The sequence below is a fragment of the Rhincodon typus genome, chromosome 19 (genome assembly GCF_021869965.1).
Source record: "Rhincodon typus isolate 14 chromosome 19, sRhiTyp1.1, whole genome shotgun sequence".
Lineage (NCBI taxonomy): Eukaryota > Metazoa > Chordata > Chondrichthyes > Orectolobiformes > Rhincodontidae > Rhincodon > Rhincodon typus.
Window position 1 is genome coordinate 26642603 of NC_063350.1, and position 24670 is coordinate 26667272.

Genomic DNA, 24670 nt, shown 5'->3' on the forward strand with positions numbered 1-24670 from the left:
AATTTTTCAGAAAGTTTCCTACAATTGTTACAATGCAATTTTTACAAAAAATATACACTTTGACTGGATCTGATTTCCTGTTTGATTATGCTCCAAATTGCATAAATTCCTCCCATAAAATGGAATGATGTTAAGGTAACAGAGGGAAAGAAAAGATGTCAGCCTGTGATAATGGTGAATGGAAAAGAAGTTGTGGTGATGTGTGGGTGGTTAAAATTAAGTAACATAAAATGCATATAACTTTTTTCCATTTCAAATGGGGCTAGCCAGAATGCAGCAGAGTATGGAGTGAGGGCAAAAGCTGGGAGCTCAGCTCAGCATTTAGGAGTTGGATCTGAATAGACTTTCAAATGTCAGAATAACGCCAGCAGTGAGTACATACCTGGAATGGCACATGGTTAGTCAAGCAAATGTTTAGAGTCACAGAGTTAAAGAGTTGTACAACACAGAAACAGTCCAACTCGTCCATGCCAACCAGATTTCCTAAATAAATTTGGTCCCATTTGCCGGCATTTGGCCCATATCCCTCTAAATCCTTCCTTTTCATATACCCATCCAGATGCCTTTTAAAAGTTGTAATTGTACCGGCCTCCACTACTTCCTCTGGCAGCTCATTCCTTACACAGACCAACCACTGTGTGAAGAAGTTTCCCCTCAGGTCCCTTTTAAATCTTTCCCCTCTCACCTTTAACCTATGCTTTCTACTTTTGGATTCCCTCACCCCAGGGAAAAGGCTTTGTGTATTTAACCTACCCATGCCCCTCATGATGTTATAAACCTCTATAAGGTCACCCCTCAGCCTCCGATACTCCAGGGAAAATGGCCCCAGCCTATTCAACCTCTCCCCATACCTCAAACCCTCTCACCCTGGCAACAACTTTGTAAATCTTTTCTGAACCCTTTCAAGTTTCACAAAATCCTTCCGAAAGCAGGGAGACCAGAATTGCACGCAGTATTCCAAGAGTGGCCTAACCAATGCCCTGTACAGCGCAATATGACCTCCCAACTTCTATACTTAATGCACTGACTAATAAACGCAGCCATATCAAACGCCTTCTTCATTATCCTATCAACTTGCAACTTCACTTTCAAGGAACTATGAACCTGCACTCCAAGGCATCTTTGTTCAGCAACACTCCCCAGGACCTTACCACTAAGTGTATCAGTCCTGCCCTGATTTGCCTTTCCAACATGCAGCACCTCACATTTATCTAAATTAAACTCCATCTGCCACTCCTCGGCCCATTGGCCCATTTGATCAAGATCTTGTTGTCCTCTGAGATAACCTTCTTGACTGTCCTCTACACCAACAATTTTGGTGTTATCTGCAAACTTACCAACCATACCTCCTATGTTCACTTCCAAATCATTTATATAAACGATGAAACGCAGTGGAGCCATGACCGATCATTGTGGCTTTCTCTCTGTTGAGTTGGTGCTTTAATTTCCCTTTATTTGTTTTTATCATTTCTTGTACTTGTCGAATAGTTTGATAAGCTTGTTTTTTTTTCATTTTGGGTGTAAGATGGTTTTGGTACATTATTATTCAGGGGAACTAAGCCATTTAAAATGCATTTCCAATTCACTCATCCTCCAATTTACACATTGCAAGCTCCCATAAACAGCTGTGGGATAATGATCATGTTGAATGAGGGGTAAAAATTTGATAGGATGGTAGGTTTAACTCCCCTGCTTTTCTTTGAAGTAGCGCCATGGAATCTTGTGCATCCAACTAACAGGGCAGACTAAGGTTGATTTGACATCTAAAGTGAAAGACAGCTTTTCCAGTAGCATTCAGTGCTGCATTTTCTTGTACAGCTGTTGCTTCTTTTACCAATAAACTTAATTCAGTGTCTTCTGATTCTTGATCCTTCCACGAGTGGAAACAGTTTTTCCCTATTTATTCTGTCCATACTCTTCCTGGTTTTGAATGCCTCTCTATCAGATCTCCTCTCAATCTTCTCCAAGGATAGGAAAGATGTTAAATTTGAAAGGGTTCAGAAAAGATTTACAAGGATGTTGTTGGGATTGGAGGATTTGAGCTATAGGGAGAGGCTGAATAGGCTGGGGCTTTTTTCCTTGGAGTGTCAGAGGTTGAGGGGTGACCTTACAGAGATTTATAAAATCATGAAGAGCATGGATAGGGTGAATAGCCAAGGTCTTTTTGCCAGGGTAAGGGAGTCCAAAACTAGAGGTCATAGATTTAAGGTGACAGGGGAAAGATGTAAAAGGGACATGAGGGGTAACACTTTCACACAGAGGGTGGTGCTTGTGTGAAATGAGCTGCAGATATGAGCCAAATGTTGGCAAATGGTACTAGATCAGTTTAGGATATCTGGTCAACACAGATGAATTGGACCAGGGGCTCTGTTTTTGTACTGTACAATTCTTTAACTCTATGACTCTGCCCTACATGCCATCACATTTCAAGTCTGATTCCTTTTCCCTTTGTGCCTACCACCCTTTCTATTCATTCAGATTTGCCATCATTCTTTTGCATTATCACTCACAGTGTCACTCAGTCTTTTCTCCCCTAGTCCAGTCCCGGCCCACGTATATCTGTGATTTCTCTGACGCCTTACGCCAGTTTCACAATTTCCAGTTTGCAGACTTCAGCCAACTCCTCTTTACCATGGACGTGCAACCCTTTTACACGTTCATCCCCCACCACGATGGTCTCAGGGCTCTCCGCTTCTTCCTGGAGCAAAGGCCTGAACCGTCCCTACCCACTACCACCCTCCTCCACTTGGCTGAGCTTGTCCTCACTCTCAACAACTTCTCTTAGCTCCTCTCATTTTCTTCAGGTCAGAGGGGTGGCCATGGGTATCTGCATGGGGCCCAGTTATGCCTATGTCTTCATGGGGTATATGGAACTTTCCTTGTTGCAGTCCTATTCCGGCCCCCAGCCACAACTCTTTCTGCGATATATCAATGATATTATTGGTGCTGCTTCCCTCTCTCATCTGAAATTGGAAAAGTTTGTTGATTTCTCTTTCAATTTCCACCCTGCCCTCACTTTCATCTGGTCTATCTGACTCCTCCCTTCCCTTCCTCGACATCTCAGTTTCCATTTCTGGGGATAGACTGGCCACTAATATCCACTATAAACCCACTGACTCCCACAGCTACCTGGACTATGCATCCTAGTACCCTCCTTCCTGTAAAGACTCTATTCCATTCTCCCAGTTCCTCCATCTCCATCGCGTATGTTCAGATGAGGCCAACTTCGACAAGGAAGCCTCAGAAATGCCCACCTTCTTCCTCAGCCAAGGATTTCCCAGCACCGTTGTCAACAGGGCCTTCGACCGGGTCCGACCCATCTCCTTCACTTTGGCTTTCAACCTCTCTCTTCCCTCCCGCAATAGCGATAGGGTTCCCCTTATCCTTATCTACCATTGCACCAGCATCCACATCCAGAAGATCATCAGGCGCCAGGTCTGTCACCTCCAGCGAGATGCCACCATCAGACACTTATAACCCTCCCCTCCCTTGTCTGCCTTCCACAGGGATTGTTGCCTCTGGGACACTCTGGCCCATTCTTCCTTAACTCCCAACACGCCCCACGGCCCCACAGTACCTTCCCCTGCAACCGATGACCTGTCCATTTACATCCTCCCTCCCCAGTATCCAAGGGCCCAAACATACCTTCCAGGTGAAACAACACTTTACCTGCACTTCACACAATCTAGTTTACTGCATCCACTGCTCACAATGTGGTCTCCTCTACATTGGGGAAATGAAGCGTAGACTGGTGACCAGTTTGCAGAACATCTACGTTCTGCCTGCAAAAAAGACCCTGAGCTTTAACACACCACCCTGTTCCCTGGCCAACATCTCTGTCTCAGTCTTGCTGCAATGTTCCAGCAAATCTCAGCAGAGTTGGAAGAACAGCACCTCATTTTCCACTTGAGGACTCTGCAGCCCTCTGGGCTCAATATCCAGTTCAACAATTTTAGGGCCTAAACTCTCCCATGCCCTAGCCCCCTATCCCACACACCAGGCCTTGTTATCACACAGTCTGCCATTACACACTACCTATTGTTAGTCACCAACAGTCCCCATTAATAGCTATTCACCGTCCTTGCCAGATTGTTATCAACTCCTTTGTCTGTCCAAGTGTTCTTCTCTCTCTTTGGGCTGTATCCCCATCTATTGTTTACTCCTTACCCCCACCCTGTCTTCTGCATATAAACCAACATTTTCCTAGATACCAGGAATGATCACCGGACCCAAAATATTAACTCTGATTTCTCTTCACAGATGCTGCCAGACTTGCTGAGGTTTCCCAGCAACTTCCGTTTTTGTTCCCTCCCAGTTCCCACCGTCACCACACCATAACATTAGATTTCACTATTTTGTACTGAGATACTATGTGCATAATTAAGTGGTAATTTATACAAAAATATTAATTTTGTATATCTTGCAGAATTGTTTGGATTGTGTTATTTATTCAAGAAATAATGTGCACAAATTATTAAAGTCAAAGTAGTACCAGGTGCCAATTCCCTTCACCATTTGAGGCATTCCTGAATCACATTCACCAAACTGCTAGTAAGCTAATTAACTTCAAACCTAATGTGACAGACCAGAAAACCCTGATTTCCTACATTGTGCCAGCTATGATGGTGCTTAAGTATATACCTGAAGTCTTGGGAGGAGCAGGACTGTGTTCACCGGCCATATTTTTGATTTCATTTCTTGTTTATTGTTGATGGCTTCAAATAAATAAAAATTGCAAGAGACAAGTATTTGACTCACTATCACCTATATACACTGTAGCACAAAGTCAGGACACAAAATTTAGAAGTATTGTGAACGGTGACAAAAATAGTCATCAACTTCAAGAGGGCATAAACTGGCTAATGGAGTGTACATGGCAGATGAAAATGCAGAAAAGTGTACATTTTGATAGGAAGAACAAAAACGTTGTAATGTAAAATATGGGGTCATTTCTCAAATGAGTGCATAGTTAGAAAGACATGTGGGCACATGTGCACTAAACTTTCAAGGTTACAGGGTAGGTTAAGAAAGTGATGAAAAAGAAGTTATGGTGAACCTTTACAAAATACTAGTTTGACTTCAAATAGGGTATTGTGTCCAATTATAGGAACCATACTTTAGCAAGGATGTGAAGATTTTAGAAGAGATACAGAAAAGATTTACACCTCCAGGGATAAGGAACTTCAATTATGTAAATTGTTTGGATAATTTAAGTTTCTTCTCCTGTAGAAGAGACAGTGAAGAGAAGATCCGAGATTTCATGAAGTCTCTAGAATAGGTATAGAGAATCTGTCCAGTCAGCAAAAGAGTCAAGAACCAGACACACTTATTTAAGCTGTTTGTCAAAAGAACTTTCTGACACATGAGAAGAAATCTTTTTATACAGTAAGTGATTAGGATCTGGAGTGCGTCTGAGAATGTGAATGAGGCTGATCCAATTATTGCTTTCAAAATTGAATTAGACATGCACCTGAACAGAAAGAATTTGCATGGCTACTAGGAAAAGACAAAGCATGGAACTAGCTCAGATGCTGTTGCATAGAGCCACTGCAGATTCAACAGGCTAGTTGGCCTTCTGTTTTGTTATGATTCTATGATAAACTTCATTTACAATTTCATTGTCGTCTTGAATTAACTATGTTGTTCAAATGCAGCCAATCTCTGTTTTCACCATTATCTGTAAATTATGAATGTTGACTGTCTAGTCAAGTTTTATGAAATTATATTGTATGCAAATTTATCACCATGTTAAGAATATATTCATGAAGAAAAATATAAATTCCGATATGTGCTTTATTGTAGCTATATGAGGAGCAGGACCTCAAATCTAACACTATAATCATGGTTTATGGGGAAGTCAAAATTCCCACATTGCTATATGCTTCATAAGCTTAGACAACCTACAGCTGGCACGTCAAAGTCCACGAAAAGCACTAAAGCAGCACCTTTGCAAAATCCTCCAAATCTAATGGCAAAGAAAGGTTAACAAACAGTAGTAATCTCTCCCAAGCCAACTTGTTCCTGTTGAGGCATTTAGTCACTCAAAACCAACTGGGTATGTTGGTCATATGCCTTTATAGATTTTAAAACTAATGTTTGTCAACAGGTGCTGGCCACACTTCTTCAAATCGTTCAAATTAGCATGAAAATGTTTTAATTGTGAGATAGACAGACAAAGCCCAACTCTTGTTTGAAAATGACTTAAATTGATTTAATGGCTTTATTACTCAGGATGTTTCAAAGTGCTTTACAACCAATTACTTTTTTAAACTTTGTCACTGTTGCAATATAGGAAATGAGGCATCAATTAGTGCAGAGCAAGTTCTCACAAATAGCAATGTGATAACAAATTAATCTGTTTTATCATAATCTCAGCTATGATATAAATATTGGCCAGGCACCAAGAGAACTCCCCAGCTCTTCGTGGAATAGTGCCATGGGATCATTCCAAGAGGGAGAACCTAGGTTAAAAAAAAGTAACAATTGGAAATGAATGGACTGGTCATACTGAAATACCATTTTAAAATATACAAGATGAATAATTCACAAGCTTTACAGGATTTTCCTTCCCATTTGAGAAGTTAGTCTAGACTTGTGCTTAACATCTCTTCCAAAAAATTGTATTTCAAAATGTGCAGCTCTTCTTCATCTTGCGCAGTAGTGCCAGCCAAGATTTTGTATTCATGTTTGTCAAGTGGGATTTGAACCTACAACTTTCTGACTAAAGCCATGAGCTATAACTGCCATTATGGTCATGAAATTTTGAACAGAAAAATTTTAATGTTCAGAGAATGTTTCTTTTTAAGTTTTACTTCAACTGTAAACTGCTCTTAAAGTTATTGAAACAGTAAGAGAATTAGTACTTTAATCCGTTTGATCTGTCTCACTCAATTATGTTCCGACATCACCTGCAATGGTAAATATGATAGGACAGGCATTCTGAAATGGGCAAGGGAGGAATGCACAGGAAGGATTCAAAGGATTTACCAAAGATTCTGACTGAAATTACCCTCCACTCACCCCTTCCTCACTAATTATCACTTACAGGCAACATATATAGTGGGAGGATTGGGCTTTGGGGAGAAAGCTCAGTGGACCCAATAAGAGTGAAGGATATGGAGCATATTAGAAGTTGGAAGTATCCCAGTCTGTTACTGTGTAATTCATGTGTCAGCTCCCACAGCCTGAGATTGTTGCCAGTGCAACACAACATTTTTGCCCTCTTTGAGTAAGGTGTAAAGCAGGCATAGCCCTTCAGGACATAAATGTGGACACAATGAGGACATAAATGTGCTGGGTGTTGTAACTGACCTAGATACTGATGCAGCAAAGAGCTGAACACACAGAAACTGTGACAGAGCTTAGAGTGTATAAAAGAGGTAAAAAATAAATTAACATGTATATAATGTTTCCAATGATACATGTGGAATTCAATTCAGCTACTGAAAATTAATAATACTGATGTGGATGGAGAAACCACTTGTCAGGCTGACCTTAACATCATGCATCATGTTGTGTGCAGTTGTATTTCTAATGGCTCTATCATTCCCAAAGAGGATTTCAATTTAATAATTCTTTGAAAACAAACTGAAGAAAGAGAGAAATATTTCTTGTAGTGGCTGCTGTAGAAATAATGCAGTTCTGTAGAAAATGGCGTCAAAGAACCCTGGCTAAATTGCAGTCAGTGGAAATCAGGGAGAAAAGGCTGCATTGGTTGAAGTCATACCTTGCACAAAGGAAGCTGAATATGGCTGTTGGAAACCAATCATCTCAAACCAAGATATTACTGGAAGATTTCCTCAGGGTAGTGCCCGAGGTCCAACCATCTTCAGCTGCTTTGTCAATGATCTTTCTTCCAGGATAAGACTGGTTGTAATGTCACTGGACTAATAATCCAGGACCCACAGGCTAACATTCTAGGGGTTTGGATTTGAATCCAATCAAGGCCGATGGTGAAATTTGAATTCAATAAAATTTGTAATAAAAAGCTAGTCTATGGTCAGTGTAATCATGTTATTAAAAACCCATCTGGATTCATGAATTTCCTTTGGGGAAGCAAATCAGCAATCCCATCTGCCCTGGATAACGTATGATCCCAGGCGCACAGCAATGTGGTGGATTCTTAATTGCCTTCTGAAGTGGCAAGTCACTCATTGTATCAAACTGCTACAAAGTCTAAACAAAGGAATGAAACAGACAAACTACCTGGCGTCAATTTAGGCATAGAAACTACAATGGCAAACACAGCCTTTCGACACTGCCAAGTCCACCTTAAGAACATTTGGCAGCTTATGCCAAAATTTGGAGATCAGCACCATAAGCTAGTCATACGACACAAAAACAAAGTTGCTGGAAAAGCCCAGCAGGCCTGGCAGTATCTGTGAAGGAAAAAGCAGAGTTAACGTATCGGGTCTGGTGATCCTTCCTCAGAACTAATGGTGGCTGGGAAAACGTCAGTTTATATGCAGAAAATAGGGAGGTGGGTGGGGTAAGGCGTAAATGATAGGATAGGGCCCAAAGAGAGAGAAAGAGAGTTGGACAGACAAAGGAGTTGCTAACGATCAGGCTGGGAGGGTGAATAGTTGTTAATGGGGACTGTTAGTGACTAACAACACGGGGTGTGTAATGGCAGGCTATGTGGTAACAAGGCCTGGTGTGTGGGGTGGGGGGCTGGGACATGGGAGAATTTAGGCCCTAAAATTATTGATCTCAATATTAAGTTTGGAGGGCTGTAGGGTCTCCAAGAGGAACAACAGCCAATCAACAGCCTGATATAGTCAGACTCTCAAAATCATACCATATAAATAATGTCCAATACAACAGCATCACCAATCCACAGCAGCACAGACTCATCAGAGATAGCAGAACAGTAGATTACAGTTGAGGAGAAGTATTCAACATTGAACTGGTCCCCATGGAATCTCATGTTATCAGTCAAATATGGGCAAGGAATCTTCCTGCTATGAACAACTGACAGCCCCCTCTCACCAACCAAATTCAGCCAGTGAAGCAATCCATGTTGAACACCACCAAGGAATCAGTGAAGGTGGCAAGGCACAGAATGAGTGCTTGGTGGAGAACTTCAATGCTCATCACTGGAATGTACCATTAACCAGAAACTGAATTGGACTGGGCATATAAATAACATAGTTACAAGAGCAGGTCAGAGATTTGGAATTTGAAGTAAGTAACTGACCTGTCTTGCCAGTGCCTGTCATCACCTACGAGTCACAAGTCAGAAATGTGACAGACTACTGTCCATTTGCTCAGATGGGTACAACTCCAACAATGCCCAAGAAGCTCAACACCAGTCAAGACAAAGAAGTCTGTAATTAAGTGTGAGGTTATCCATTCTGGACTGAAAAAAGATAGATCTGAATATTTTCTAAATCGTACAAAGTCAAATACAATGAATGTCCAAAGTGACTTGAGGGTTCAGGTGCATAGATCCTTAAAATGTGGCAAATGGCCTTTATATCTAGAGTACTGGAATACAACGATGCAGAAGTTATGCTGCAGTTATATAAAATCCTGGTTAGACCCCACCCAGGAGTTCTGTGAGCAGATTGGGCGCAACACCTCAGGAAGGATATGTTAGCCTTGGAGGGTGTACTGCATAGGTTTACAAGAATGATACCTGGATTTCAGTCATTAAATAAGGAGGAGAGATTACGCAATCATGTTTTCTCTAGAATTTAGAAGGTTAAGAGATGATCTGACTTAAGCATTCAAGATACTAACATGAAAAGACAGTAGATAAAGATAAACTATTTCCACTGCTTGGGGATTCTAAAACTAGGGGACAATATTGTGCAAATTAGGGTTAGACCGTTCAGGAGAGATGTTAGGAAGAGTTCTATACATGGAAGGTGGTAGGCCCACCAGCCCCGGCACCTTTCCCTGCACTGCAGAAAGTGCTACACCTGCCCCTACACCTCCCCCCTCACCTCCATTCTCGGCACCAAATAAACCTTCCACATCAGATTCAGGTTCACCTGCACATCCATCAATGTGGTCTATTGCATCCACTGCTCCCGATGTGGCCTCCTCTACATCGATGAGACCAAGTAGAGGCTCGGAGACCGCTTTGTAGAGCACCTGCGTTCTGTTTGCGACAAATGACAACACCTTCCGGTTGCGAACAATTTCAACTCCCCCTCCCACTCGGTGGACGACATGTCCATCCTGGGCCTCCTGCAATGTCACAATGATGCCACCCAGAAACCGGAGGAGCAGCACCTCATATTCCGCCTCTGGAGCCTACAGCCCAATGGCCTATATGTGGATTTTACCAGTTTCGAAATCTCCCCACACTCGGCCTCATCCCATGACCAACCCTCCCTCTGATCCCCGCCTCCTTGACTTGACACAATCTGTCCATCTTCTCTCCCACCTATCGACTCCTCCCGACTCACTGACCAATCTCGACAACTCCCTACCTGCACTCACCTGTCACCATCCCACCTACCTTTCCTAGCCCCACCCCTCCTCTCTCTATTTATTTCTGAGCTCCCTTCCCTCCCACCATTTCTGAAGAAGGGTCCCAACCCAAAAAGTCAACTTTCCTGCTCCTCTGATGCTGCCTGGCCTGCTGTGTTCCTCCATTTTCACACAGTGTTAACTCTGACTCCAGCATGAGCAGTTCTTACTATCTCTTGGATTCATGAAAGCAAGGGCAACTTTGGTTGGTGCAGTGGCTGAGTAGTTAGCGCTGCTGCCTCATAGTGCCAGGGACCCAGGTTTGATTCCAGCGTCGGGTGACTGTCTGTGTAGAGTTTGCACGTTCTTAACGTCTCTGTGTGGGTTTCCTCCAGGTGCTCTGGTTTCCTACCACAATCCAAAAATGTGCAGTTTAGGTAGTTTGGCCATGCTAAATTGCTCTTAGTGTCCAGGGATGTGTAGGTTAGGTGGATTAGCCATGGGAAGTGTAGTATAACAGGAATAGGACAGGTCTGGGTGGACACTCTTTGGAGTGTTGGTGTGAACTCAACGGGCAGAATGGTCCGCTTTCACACTGTCAGGATTGTATCATTCTATTATCTAGAATCCATTGTAGGGCAAGAGTAAGAGCTGCCATGAGAAAAGGAAATGAAAGCTCCGATCAAATTCCCTATTTCAAAAGCTAAATGGGAAACCATAAGATTTCTGGGGATGTGTGATTTGTATGAGGAACTTGTGCCTAACTTCAGCACCTTAGTTGCACCCATAACTGCACCTCTAAAATACTTACCATGAAAAAAGACAAAAGTAGTCTGGCCAAAGGAAAGCCAAATTGCTTTTGAGAAGCTGAAGACAATCCTAATGACTGAATTGGTTTTAGTTGCCCCTGACTTTACTAAACTGTGTAAAATGGCAATTGATGCTAGTGACATGGATGTGGATTCAGTCTTATAGAGTCATAGAGTTGTACATCATAGAAACCAACCCTTCAGTCCAACTCATCCATGCCAACCACATATCCTAAATAAATCTTGTCCTATTTGCTAGCATCTGGCCCATATCCCTCTAAACCCTTCCTGTTCATGTACCTATCCAGATACCTTTTAAATGTTGCAATTGTACCAGCCTCCATCACCTCTTCTGGCAGCTCATTCCATACACACACCACCCTCTGCATGAAGAAGTTGCCCCTTAGGTCCCTTTTAAATCTTTCCCCTCTCACCTTTTACCTTAATCCTATGTCCTCTAGTTTTTGACTTCCCTACCCCAGGGAAAAGACCTCGGCCATTCACCCTATCTATGACCCTCATGATCCGTAAAGTCACGCCTTCTGAGAAGCAAAAGTTTTTTTAAAAATTGAGACATAGATCTCCTCCAATGGAATAGGTGAAAAGATGTAGCAGATAAGAATTCTGTGATGCATAACTTGGTAGGAAATGTTATGCTTATCAATATTTGTATATGGAACATTTTAATTCATGCTGCTATAGCAGTTGCAAGGAACTTCAGATTATTGCAAGATGATAAATTAGAAATTGAGGAGCCAGTGTGCTACTTTTCTTAGAAATAGAACCAGTTTCAGGAGAAGCACTCTACAGTGGAAAATAAAACTCTGAGATGGTTTTTGGATCTTAAGCATTTTAACGTTTATGTTTGCAGCAGCCACAAAGACACACTAATATACACTGACCATAATCCCTTGGCATTTGCAGAGAAATTTAAAACTTGAAATGCAAGATTACGCCAAGAAAGCTTGTTAATTCAACCTTGAAAGAATTGTTCATATTACTGAAAAAGATGACATAATTTTAGATGTATTATGAATAATGTAATAATGCTGAAGTACTTTGAAAATATGAGAATTGGACAAAAAAATTGTGTAGTTCCTGCATAAAAAGTGAGTGGTGGTGTAATTTTCCTGTGTTTTCTTACGTATATGTCATGTTTACCTTGTGATCAAATGCCACTTTGGAAAGGCATTTCATCGCTCCAAAGGTGGAGGCATGGATAGCTTTTAATACATAAATTGGGGAAAATGAAAGTCCAGACACTGCTATATTGCAGAGAATATGCTAGGTTTTCTTAATTTAGAATTCAAAGTTCAAAAATGAAACTGTGTGGTGTTCACTTATTTGTTACACAAGGTCATGTTACTTTCAGAGAAGCAGGATTTGATGCACCTGACAATCTGACACCAGGTGCCCTTGATATGAAAAGATGCCTAGCAACAGCCCTTGGATATTTAAGATACAGTTTATCATGGGCATGAGAAAGGGCTGATGAAACAGACTGCCAGAAAGCCTAAAAGCAAAGACAAATCTTTGCTCTTTCTCACCCTCTATGGCTGAATAAAATCAACTTTGAAAGATTCTGGAAAGGGGAACTACTAGCTCACAAAAACACTGAGATCCAACTATCTGGCTACTGAATTATAGATCATCTATAGCTCCACAGTTAACAACAATTGGATATCATCACCAAAAACCAAAGGAAAATCACATCATTTGAGCCTTATGGTTTAGATGCTTGATTCACAGAATTTGATCCTTTTTGCCTCTTTTTCCATCTATAATATTTCTGCAGTGCTGTCTGTCTCATTCCTATTCATGAATCAATGTGTCCATGTTTGACTTTAAAGTGAATTTTGTAGTGATTGTAACGTGGCCAGCCAGGTGGACATCATAGAATATCAGTTCTCTGATGGGAGCTGTTAAACTGGTCTAATCAGGGATCCCTGCCTGACAGATATAAACAGGAGTGTCAGAGGTTCTGTTCACTCTGACAACTGGCTCTGATGAAGCTAGATCAGTGTCAAGGACTCGCCATGTATAAATATAGGGTAACTTGGTGATGGGTCTCTGTGGAGTTAGTTCAGTGGCGACGAGAATGGGATGCAAGAGTGATTGTCCTGAGCAAAGGACGCTGCCAGATACTGGCTGAACTCCACCAGGGTCATCAAGGGGTTTTTAAAATGTTGATGAAAAGTTATGTGTGGTGGCCAGAATTGAATGCAGACGTAGCTGCTTTGGTGGAGCAGTGCCCAGAATTCCTAGAGGGACAAAAGTTACCACCAGCAGCTCCCCCACATTAGTGGGAATGGCCAGATAAACCTTGGACTTGATTAAACATTGACTATGCAGGGCCCTTTCATGGGCTCAATGTTCTTAGTCATTATGGATGCCCACTCAAAGTGGCTGGATGTGCATAGAGTTCATTTGTCAAAGACGGGGATAATGATAGGAAAATCTGCACACATTTTTTGGAATACACAGACTCCCAGAAATGTTGGTCATACATAATGGCCCATTGTTTAGCAGTGGGGAATTTGAATATTTCCTAAAGTCAAATGGTATTCATTATATAAGGACAGCTCCATACTATTCATCATCGAACGGTCTGGCAAAATGGGCAGTCCAAACTTTGAAGGCAGGCTTAAAGAAACAATCTACAGCTTCACTAGATAACAAACTGTCCTGGTTCCTGTTTGATTATGGGGCCACCCCTCGTGCAACTACAGGGACAGCTCCTGCAGAGTTAATTGGGAGAAGACTCCACACCAGGTTAAATCTAATCTCTCCAGACCCTGTGTGGGAGGAGAGTGAAACGGCACCAGGAATGCCAATGCTGGACACAAGACACTGCTAAGTGAAAAAGACGGTTTACTTCAAGGGGCGAAGTTTGGTGTAGGAACTAAGGGAATGTCTCTGCCTGGACAAGAGACATAGTCGATGTGAGGTCAAGTCCAGTGACGTATAAGTTTTGGATATGTGCAATAGTCCTGAACAAATGCATGGACCATATGAAAGCTGCAAATATGCAAAATGGAGCAGGATCAACACGTGCCTGGCTCCTCGACTGTCTTTCAGCTGTTCCAGAACCCATGGGTTCTTCCTCTCTGTCAAACATTGAAGATACCTCAGAATCTGAGATGGACACAGTGAGTGTCACCGCCTTGACACCTTTTCCACTTGAAGAGGAGAATGAATTTCTTCCGGGACAGTCTGGGCGTTAGAGGCGAGATAATGTACATTACACGCTGCCCGTATCCGAGGCGCAGTTGGAGGAACCTGACCTGGTGCTAAAACAAAAACCAAAAGAACTGTGGATGCTGTAAATCAGGAACAAAAACAGAAGTTGCTGGTGCTAATACACCCCAGCAGAGCTACAAAAAAAAGAACCAGCCTATGTCCTCAGACTCAGAGTGAGGGATGAAGTCATTGTAACAAGGTCAGCCAGATAAGAACTCATAGAATATGAATTCCCTGATTGGGCTTGTTAATCTGGTCTAATCAGGGAGCCATGGCTGACAGATATAAACAGGAGTGTCAGAAGAAGCTGGAATCAGTGTTAAGGACTTTCCACATGTAAATAAAGAGTGACTTGGTGAAGGAATACCGGTCTCTGTAGAGTTATTTCAGATATGGTTTAAGATTGTGGCATAGTAGTGATAGTAGCTAATAATTCCTTTTGCCACTTGTTAAAGGAGAAGCTGATTTATAGTAAGTTTTTTTTTGTATATTGATGAAACCAGATGGGAATTTCATTTATCCTAAATATCAAACAAAGTTACGCAAATTTAACCATCTTGATGATTCAAATGGTAACTTGTACGTTTGACACAACCTGTGGAGTACTCAGTCTTGATTACAAGTGAACTCTTTCCATTGGAATCATGACAGGCTGGTGTATGTGTGTGTGTGTGTGTGTGTGTGTCTCAGAGAGACTGAGTTGATGCAGGCAGGGATTTTTGTATATAAGATTTTATATACAGGGTTTGGATTTCAGAATACTGGTATATGGAGCCGGTTACTTTTCTGAATGGTTTAGTAAAAATTAAGTCTTCCCAGAACAGTGATCTAATCCAGTATATGTCTGAGAGCAAGGTGATATCTGGAATGTTCATGAACGATTGATTTTACTGTAGTGATTTATGGCCAGTGTGGTAAACATTGAGTGTCATTAGCTTGTTTTTTGTTCAGAATAGTCCAGGATTGACTTTTGCTTTGAGAACAGTGATTAAATGTTTTGGGCAGTTTGCAGGAGAATTTCGGTGTGATTTGGTCAAGTTGAGTGAATGGGCAAATGCATGGCAGGTGCAGTATAATGTCGATAAGTTTGAGTTTATCCATTCTGGTAGCAAAAACAGGAAGACAGATTATGATCTTAACGGCCTTGAATTGAGAGAGGAGAATGTGGCATGAGACCTGGGTATCTGCATGCATCAGTTTCTGAAGGTAAGTATTCAGTGCAGCAAGGCAAATGGTATGATGGCCTTTATAGCAAATGGATTTGAGTACAGGAGGGGGGATGTCTTGTGGTAGTTATACAGGACCTCAATGAGACCACACCTGGAATATTGTGGAAAAAAACCCCAAAAATTGCTGGAGAAACTAGTAGGTCTGGGAACATCTGTGGAGAGAAAGGAGAGTTAACATTTTGAGTCTAGTGACCTTCTTTGGAACTACCATATCCTTTGATCCCTTTAGCCAAAGTGCTATATCCAGCTCCAGTTCTGAAGAAGGGTCAAAGGACTCAAAACATTATCTCCATTTTCTCTCCAAAGATGCTGCCAGACCTGTTGAGTTTCTCCAGCAATTTCTGTTTTTGTTTCAGATTCTCGGCATCTACAATCCGTTTGTTTTATCCTGGAATGTTGTGTACAGTTTTGGTCTCCTTTATCGGAGGAAAGATGTTCTTACTATCGAGGGAGTGCAGCATAGGTTTACCACTGTGATTCTGGGATAATGGGTATGATGTATGAGAAGTGGTTAAAATGGCTAGGAATTTATTTGCTGGAATTCAGAAGAGTTGGGGGGGTACCTCGTTGAAACCTATAAAATCCTAACAGGACAAGATAGGACATATGCAGAGAGGATTCCTGATGGCAGGGGAGTCCAGAACCAGGTCTAACAGTCTAAGGATATTGGGTAAACCGTTGAGATGAGAAGAAATTTCTTTACCAGAGTGGTGAGCTTGTAGAATTTGTTACTACAGAAAGCAGTTGAGGCCGAAACATGGTATGATTTTTGAAATCATTCCACAGAGGCCAGTGTGTTTTGGCCTCAACTGCTTTCTGTGATAACAAATTTTACAGGTGCACTAAGTTGCCCTTTAATTATACGTAGAGAGCAACTGACACTGATCCAGCTCCTTCAGAGCCAGCTCCCAGAGCTCTCTGATTGTCTTGTTTTTATCTATCAGCCACGGTTCCTTGATTGGACTAGATTAACTGCTCAAATCAGGGAACTCATATTCTATGAGGTCCATCTGACTGACCTCATTACAATCGCAACAATTTTAAGAATGAGTTTGATATAGCACTTGGGACCAAAGCGATCAAAGGATAGGGGAAAAGTGGGAACAGGCTATTGAGTTGGATGATCAGCCACAGAGTCAAAGAGTCAGACAGCATGGAAACAGAGCCTTCAGTTCAACTCGTCCATGCCGACCAAGTTTCCCAAACTGAACCAGTCTCACGTGCCTGCTTTTGGCCCACATCCCTCTAAACCTTTCCCATTCATGTACCTATCCAAATATCTTTGAAATGTTGTAACTGTACCTGCATCTATCACTTCCTCTGGCAGTTCATTCCACACATGAACTACTCTCTGTGTGAAAACATTGCCCCTAATGTCCCTATTAAAATCTTTCTCCTTTCACCTTAAAAATATGCCCTATAGCTTTGAACTCAACCATCCTAGGGAAAAGACTTTTACTGTTCACCTTATCTATGCCTCTCATGATTTTATAAACCTCTACAATGTCACCCACAACCTCGTACCCTGCAGTGAAAAAAGTCCCAGCCTATCATCATAACTCAAACCCTCCAGTCCTGTCAATATCCCGGTAAATCTTTTCTGAACCCTCTCCAATTTAATAATATCCTTCCAATAGCAAGGTGACCAGAACTGTTCACAGTACTCCAAAAGCAGCCTTAACAACGTCCTGTACAACCTCAACATGATGTCCCAACTCCCATACTCAATGGTCTGAGCAATGAAGGCAAGCGTACTAAATGCCTTCTTAACCATCCTGTCTACCTGTGATGCAAATTTCAAAGGTCTATGTACCTAAACCCCTAGGTCTCTCTGTTTGACAACACTACCCAGGGCTCTGCCATTAACTAATTAAGTCCTGTCCTAAAATGCAATACCTTGCATTTATCCAAATTAAACTCCATTTGCCACTCCTCAGCCCATTGGCCCAAATGATCAACATTCCTTTGTAATCTTAGATAACCTTCTTCACTGTCCACCAAACCATCAATTTAGTGCCATCCGCAAACTTACTAACCACGTCTCCTAAATTCTCATCCAAATGATTTATATAAATTACAAACAAAAGTGGACCCAGCACTGACCCTGCAGAACACCACTGGCCACAGGCTTCCAGTCCAAAAAAAAACCTCCACCACCAAACCCTGTCTCCTACTATCAAGGGAATTTTGTATCCAGTTGGCAAGCTCTCCCTGAATTTTCCTCATGTTTAATAGTTAATAAACTACTTAATTTTGTTTATTCAATAAAGCAAGGTTAAACTGTCTCCTTTTAAAATATAAATTTGTTTGAGCTTGGGAGAAAGGTATCCACAAAGAAAAGGATCTGTCTTTAAATTAAACTTGTTGTGACCAATTGAAGCAGGACCAGGTTATCCTTCTTCACTGGGAAGGTTAATGATTTGAGGAATCCCACCTGGATCAGTTACAAACTGGGGTCTTTGGGTGGTAAATTTGGGGCTCTTGCTGTGATTTGATCTAACAGATGAAGCAAAAGAATTCATGTGTAGTGTTGCTGTGAAACTAATTTTAAAGGAAAAAATTGCAAAGTGTTTTGAGATTGCATTGCTAAAGTACAGATGTGTCTACATTTGATGCCAGAGGGTACCAAACAGAATTAGAAGTTAACTTTGAGGATTTAGTGAGGCACTTAGGATTAGAACTTCCCCAAAATCCACAAAATCTAAAATGTTAAAAGAAGTGGGTAATGGCTATGGACAGAAATTGAGGAAGGTGAGATAAAAGTACAGAGTAGTGGTAGAGAAACTGAAATTGAAATAGCAGAAATTAGAAGATCAAAAACAGAAACATGAACGAGATGGGAAACAGCAAGGAGAGGAGAAATTTCAGGGATAACCACTGGAAAAGGAAATTAAGCCAAAATAGCTCAAGCTGAGAATTAGGAACCCTACTGTGTCTCATGGAGACATTATTGGCTCAATTTTGAGGACCTACGTAATTTGGTTTTCTCATTTAATTCCTCATTTTGAGGATGCAGGGATAACATCTTTCTTTATCATTTTGCATGTGGATGACAGAGCAGCTAAACTTAATCTTCCAACATTACTACTCCAGAGTAAGCATCATTTGCTTGGTCTTGCCTGAGGAAAGTGTCACAGATTTATGGGTTTTTAAAGTATGTACAAGTTAGTGTCAGAAGTATACTGGCACAAATTCCATACCTTCAGACAATGGTCTGACCAGATATATCTGGAATTCGAAAGGCTTAGGTAGCTTGCTGTTGACTGGTGGGTATGAGCATGGGAGATAGAGGCCAGTTCCAAAAAACTCTGAAATAATTCTGCTTAAGGAATTTAAAAATGTCAACCCCTTTCCAATAAGAATATACCTCAGAACAGAGAGATTGAATCAAAGCAAGCAGACCCACAATGACTGATGAATATGAGCTAATCCACAAACCCCTGTTCTAGAAGAAACCTTTCCTAATCACCTCTAACCAACTGTAAAGGATAGAGGTGGACAGAGTAATAGGAAACTAGCTACTCATGAGATGGGACAGGAAAATGCCGGTGGCTCTTCTTGGGACAGAAAGGGGGATGCTGAGATGAAAGTTAATGCCAAGAAGCTTGTCCATTTTAACTGCTGTTAGGTAGGGCATATTGGGCCAAATGCTAGAGATCATAGGAAAAACAAATGGGATTTATCAGGGTACATAATCCCAGTGCAGATGGCATAGCAGATTCTTGTAAAAGCACTCCAGATAAGGTTAAACAATCCCTGATTTACATGAATTTTGCATCTAAAAGGGTGATCACATTTCTCAGAGTGAGACAAATAAGCCTGTCGTGATTTTGGGGTCTGCCAAACTCCACAGCTGGGAAGAGACATGAACTTCTCACCAGATAATGCAGTAGGTGCCTTCGTGCTTATAAAAGTAATTGAAGGAGGGTACATGTCATCCTTCCTTTACTGAGTGTTTCTGGAGTGTGATCTTTTGTTGGTACTAGTGACCATGGGAGTTATAATGAGTTTACTTGTGGATGGGATCAAACTGCTCCTTGGAAATGACCTGGAGGGATCAAAGGTCGCTAGAAGCCCATTGAGCTCAGGGTGACTGAATAGTTTCCCTGCCTGGCAGTTATCCTGAATGCGTGGTCTCGCAGTCTATACCCAGACAAGTTCAGCCAGTGATGGCTAGAATGACAGTGCATGCAGACATGCTTCGGTCTAGTTATACAAAACGTTTTTTTTTGGAAATCTAGAAGATGCCAAGGAGATAAAAGATAGAACTTCCTTGGTAACACACTTGTAAACGCGTTTGAATTGGTGTGCTCACATTGAAGCTGATGTAAAAGTACTGCCTGAATGCAGCCATTTTAAAAATGAAGTCCTGATGAGGAATTGGAAATCCCCTCACAGTCCTGCAAATAAAGCGTGGACAGTGATCCACCAGGTTGTGGTGCCGCCAAAATACATAGGAAATTATTGCAGCTTGCTCATGAAATTCAGATGGCTAAGCATGTCAGTATACGCAAACCTGCATCAACCAGCATTTTCACTGGCCAAACTCTGAGGATGTAGAGGAGGTCCATGATCTATGAACGTCTGACTTACTAATGCATTTACTTAGGAATGCAATCCCATACAGGGGTTTAATTTTAAAGACCTGACATATGGCTGTTTTCTTTACTTACAAAGGCTGCTTTACATTCTCCTGCATTGTCTTCTGACTTGCTTACTCCAGAATGGAACCCGTTCACAACCCTGTAGTAATGTTTCACAGAACCTACCAGGCTGTGGGAAACTCCCAACCTGCATCAAGACTCCTACCAATGATTTCAATGTGTGTTTTTCTTTGGTGGGGGTGTGGGGTGACCATTCAGTAGGTGTTGGTGCGCTGTATGGGACTCCTGTCCAAAGCAGAAGAAGGCTACTGGTATATTCTTCCCAATATGGATGTGGCTGGCTGTTTCCCTGATAACTGCATCTGTCAAAACAATTGATCCAATTCTTCACCTGGTATGGTCTGGCCATTGAGATGCAATGGGACCACAGCTCAACTTTCATGTACAAAGTATTCTATGATGTTATGTGTAACCTGTGGGTGACTCAGCAGAACTCTGTTTATCACCCACAGTCTCAAGGAACACTAGAACTGTATCACCTGACCTTAAAAACAATGATCTGACATATGCCAAGAGTACTCCTCATGACTAGGATAAAGTACCAGATTTTCTAGTGTTCACCAGTAGGTACTCATCCAATGAGTTCATGGGTTTTTGCACATTTTAATTCACATATAGGCACCAAGTGTGGGGGCCTCTGAAACTAACCAAGGAGCGGGTTTGGAACAAAAGCAGGAAGACTCTTTGTCAGACTTCATAGCAGAGAAGTAAGTTATTGAATTCAGATCCCAGGTGAGAGAGAAAAAAAGGGAAAGCTGCATTATGTCAATATCATACTGCAAGACCATTGCTGAGAAGGGGACGAACAGGTAACAGTCTGTCTCATTGCTACCAGCCCAGAGAATGAGAGTAGCAGTGGGGATGACCTGGAGGAGGCAGAGGGAGACATACATTAAACTACCTACTGCCTAGGTCATAAATATGGAAATACTAGCAAACCTCTACTTCTTATTTGCTCACCTAGGTGCAGTACAGCAAATAGATTTAATGAGGCTGCTCATTGTGTTTAAGGCTGTATGCAGACTCAAGCCAGACTGCATTCCCTTGCTCTACATTATGTAGATGTGGGAGAGACCTCTCCCATTAGGCAACATCCCAATCAGCTATGCGTAGAAAAGCTGTCCTGGTTTGGGAGGGGATTAACTTCTTGCCGGAGCACCAACGAATGGAGATTAGCAGCAGGAGCTGGAGCTCCTCAGTTGTATTCATGCTGAAGCTGGACAGTTCCACATGCTCTGCATTGACACTGCATTTACATTGAAAAGTTAATGCAGTTAACTGAAATCTGATTCACCTGCTGGAAAGTGGCATAAATTGGGAACTAAAGCCACCTTACATTACAAAGATAGATTTACTCAAGCGTTACAAGGCACGTTCCCCTACCTGACCACATGAAGGAAATATCTGCCTTCCAGATAGGTCATACCAGTGCCAAGTAATGCCACTTGGACTCTGAAATGTCCAACCATCTTTCTAAGATTGATGAACCAGATAGTGGAAACCATATCTAATTGAGGACAGTAACTAGGTGACATCTTAGCGTAAGAAATGCACTTTGATCAATTGGAAGCTCTTTTCCAGAAAATACAGTCAGCTCACCTAGCAGTGGTCAATCTCAGAAAGGATGAGTTCACTAAGATCCTATTGACCTATCCAAGGCCTGTAGTGGGTTAAAGCCAAGTACTGCTCGGGACAGCAAATGTAACAGCTGTAAAATAACTACGCATTCCCACAAAATTACGAGAAATTATGAGGTTCTTGAGAATGTGTGAGTCCTACTGAAAGTTTATCCCAAACTTCAGTATAGTAGCTGCACTACTGACAAACCTACTATACCAAAGAAAAGGTAATATGGACTGGGAAATGCCAACCTACTTTTGAAAAGCTGAAGGCCACTTTAACATTTGTGTTTGTGCTTGCAGTTCCAAACTTTAAGCAAGCATTTAAAATAGCCATTGATGCGGTTGACACCAGGGTAGGGGCTATACACTTTCAGGCAGACTATCCGAGAACTGATAGACCAATCGGGTACATCTCCAGAAACGAAACAAACATTAGACACAGTTTTCCACAGGAGAGAAGGAAGCCTTCGGTTTTATTACTGGCTCCCATACACTTTGAGATGTATGTCTGAAACTGGGTGCAGAGAGACCACAGTCTGTACTGACCACAACTTGTTAGCTTTTGCGGAAAGTTTTAAGACTGAGAACGCTAGGTTATTCAATTGGAGTTCATTCCTTGAAACATTTCACTCAAACTGTTGCAAAATCAAATGTGATTGCAGACAACCTGTCCAGAATTTAGAGAGACCTAGTTAGAACTGAAAAGAAGATATTGATCAAGGTTAAGAGAATTTGTGTTTGTGTTTTATTTTTGTATATTTAATTATTTTTCACCCTTTGTGATGAAATGTGAATAAATGTAATTGAAATTTTTTAATGCAAGGGAAGTGTCAGGACCACAAGTCAGAATTCAGAAATACTATGGACATTTTTAATGTGCAATTCCATCCTTTGTTAAGAGGGCTGATGCAGCCAAAATTGCTATAGATGTGGATTAAGTGGTTATCTGGAGAGACAAACCCACAGAATTTCACATATATGGATAAAAATGGAACTTCACACAGTCTTTCAATGGAGGGAAGAGGCAAGTCAAAACAGATGATGATCACTTGAGAGAGTGAGGGGCTGCTGACCTGATGCTCAACAGCAAGCCACTCCCTGCACACTATGTCGCAAACTGCAGACAGATTTTTCTCTTTTTCTCTTGAGGAATACACAATCACCGGGGTTAAAAAGCCAGTTTAAAATCTACTAGTGTGTTCTAGTCAGAATGAACACTCTCAGGTGTACAGTGTGACTTTAAGCATAACTGTCCTGTGACAAAATCAAAACATTATTCTCTAGTTTACCCCTGTATTGCAGGTAAAGATATTCTCTCACTCAAAGAGGCTGAAAACCAGTTTAAAACCAAACATGGCAACAACATAGACTCCTCTCACCCTAAAACTGGGGAATTCAATCATGACTAAAAGGAATCAGAACTACGGAATGTCAATCAATCCACAAAATTAAGGAACTTGAAACCGACTGTTGCAACCAACCTTTCTGTAACGTATAGACTGATGATTAAAGAATGTGAGCCAGGTCATCTCTCCTTAACTGGGAACGTGGAATTGTCTATTGCAACAATAAGCGATCATCGCCTGGAGTCTGGCATAAAAGGGTGTATAACTGAGGTGAAGAAGGAAGGGACTCTTTTAGTTATGTGTTTGCGTGTTGTAAATCAGTTGAAAAAGACAATAATTATTTTATTGATGTATGCTTGAGTTGAGTAGACAGGGACTGTTGAATTTGTGTGAGACTGAGTTGAAGCAGGCAGGGACTGTTGTAGGGAGGTGACAGCCTCGTGGTATTATTGCTTGACTGTTAACCCAGAGACCCAGATAATCTTCCGGGGACCCAAGTTTGAATCCTGCCACGGCAGATGGTTGAATTTGAATTCAATAAATATCTGGAATTAAGAATCTATTGATGACCGTGAATCCATTGTCGATTTTCAGGAAAAACCCAAGTGGGTCACTAATGTCCATCAGGGAAGGAAACTGCCATCATTACCTGGTCTGGCCTACATGTGACTCCAGCCCAACAGCAATGTGGTCGACTCTCAACTGCCCTCTGGGCAGTTAAGAATGGGCAAAAAATGCTGCCTAGCCAACGATGCCCTCATCTCGTTAATGAATGAATAAAATATTTGTGTGTGTGAGACTGAGCTGAAGGAGGCAGGGACTGTTTCATTTATGTGTGTGAGACTGAGCTGAGGGAGGCAGGAACTGTTTTATTTGTGTGTTATTAAGTAGACAGAGGCAGAGACTGTTGTATTTGTGTGTGTTATTGAGTTGAAGGAGGCAGGGACTATTGTATTTGTGTGTGTGAGATTGAGTTGAAGGAGGCAGATTCTGTTGTATTTGTGTGTGTGAGATTGAGTTGAAGGAGGCAGGGACTGTCGTATTTGTGTGTGTGAGATTGAGTTGAAGGAGGCAGGGACTGTTGTATTTGTGAGATTGAGTTGAAGGAGGCAGGGACTGTTGTATTTGTGTGTGTGAGATTGAGTTGAAGGAGGCAGCGACTGTTACATTTGTGTGTGTGAGATTGAGTTGAAGGAGGCAGCGACTGTTATATTTGTGTGTGTGAGATTGAGTTGAAGGAGGCAGGGTCTGTTATATTTGTGTGTGTGAGATTGAGTTGAAGGAGGCAGGGACTGTTATATTTGTGTGTGTGAGATTGAGTTGAAGGAGGCAGGGTCTGTT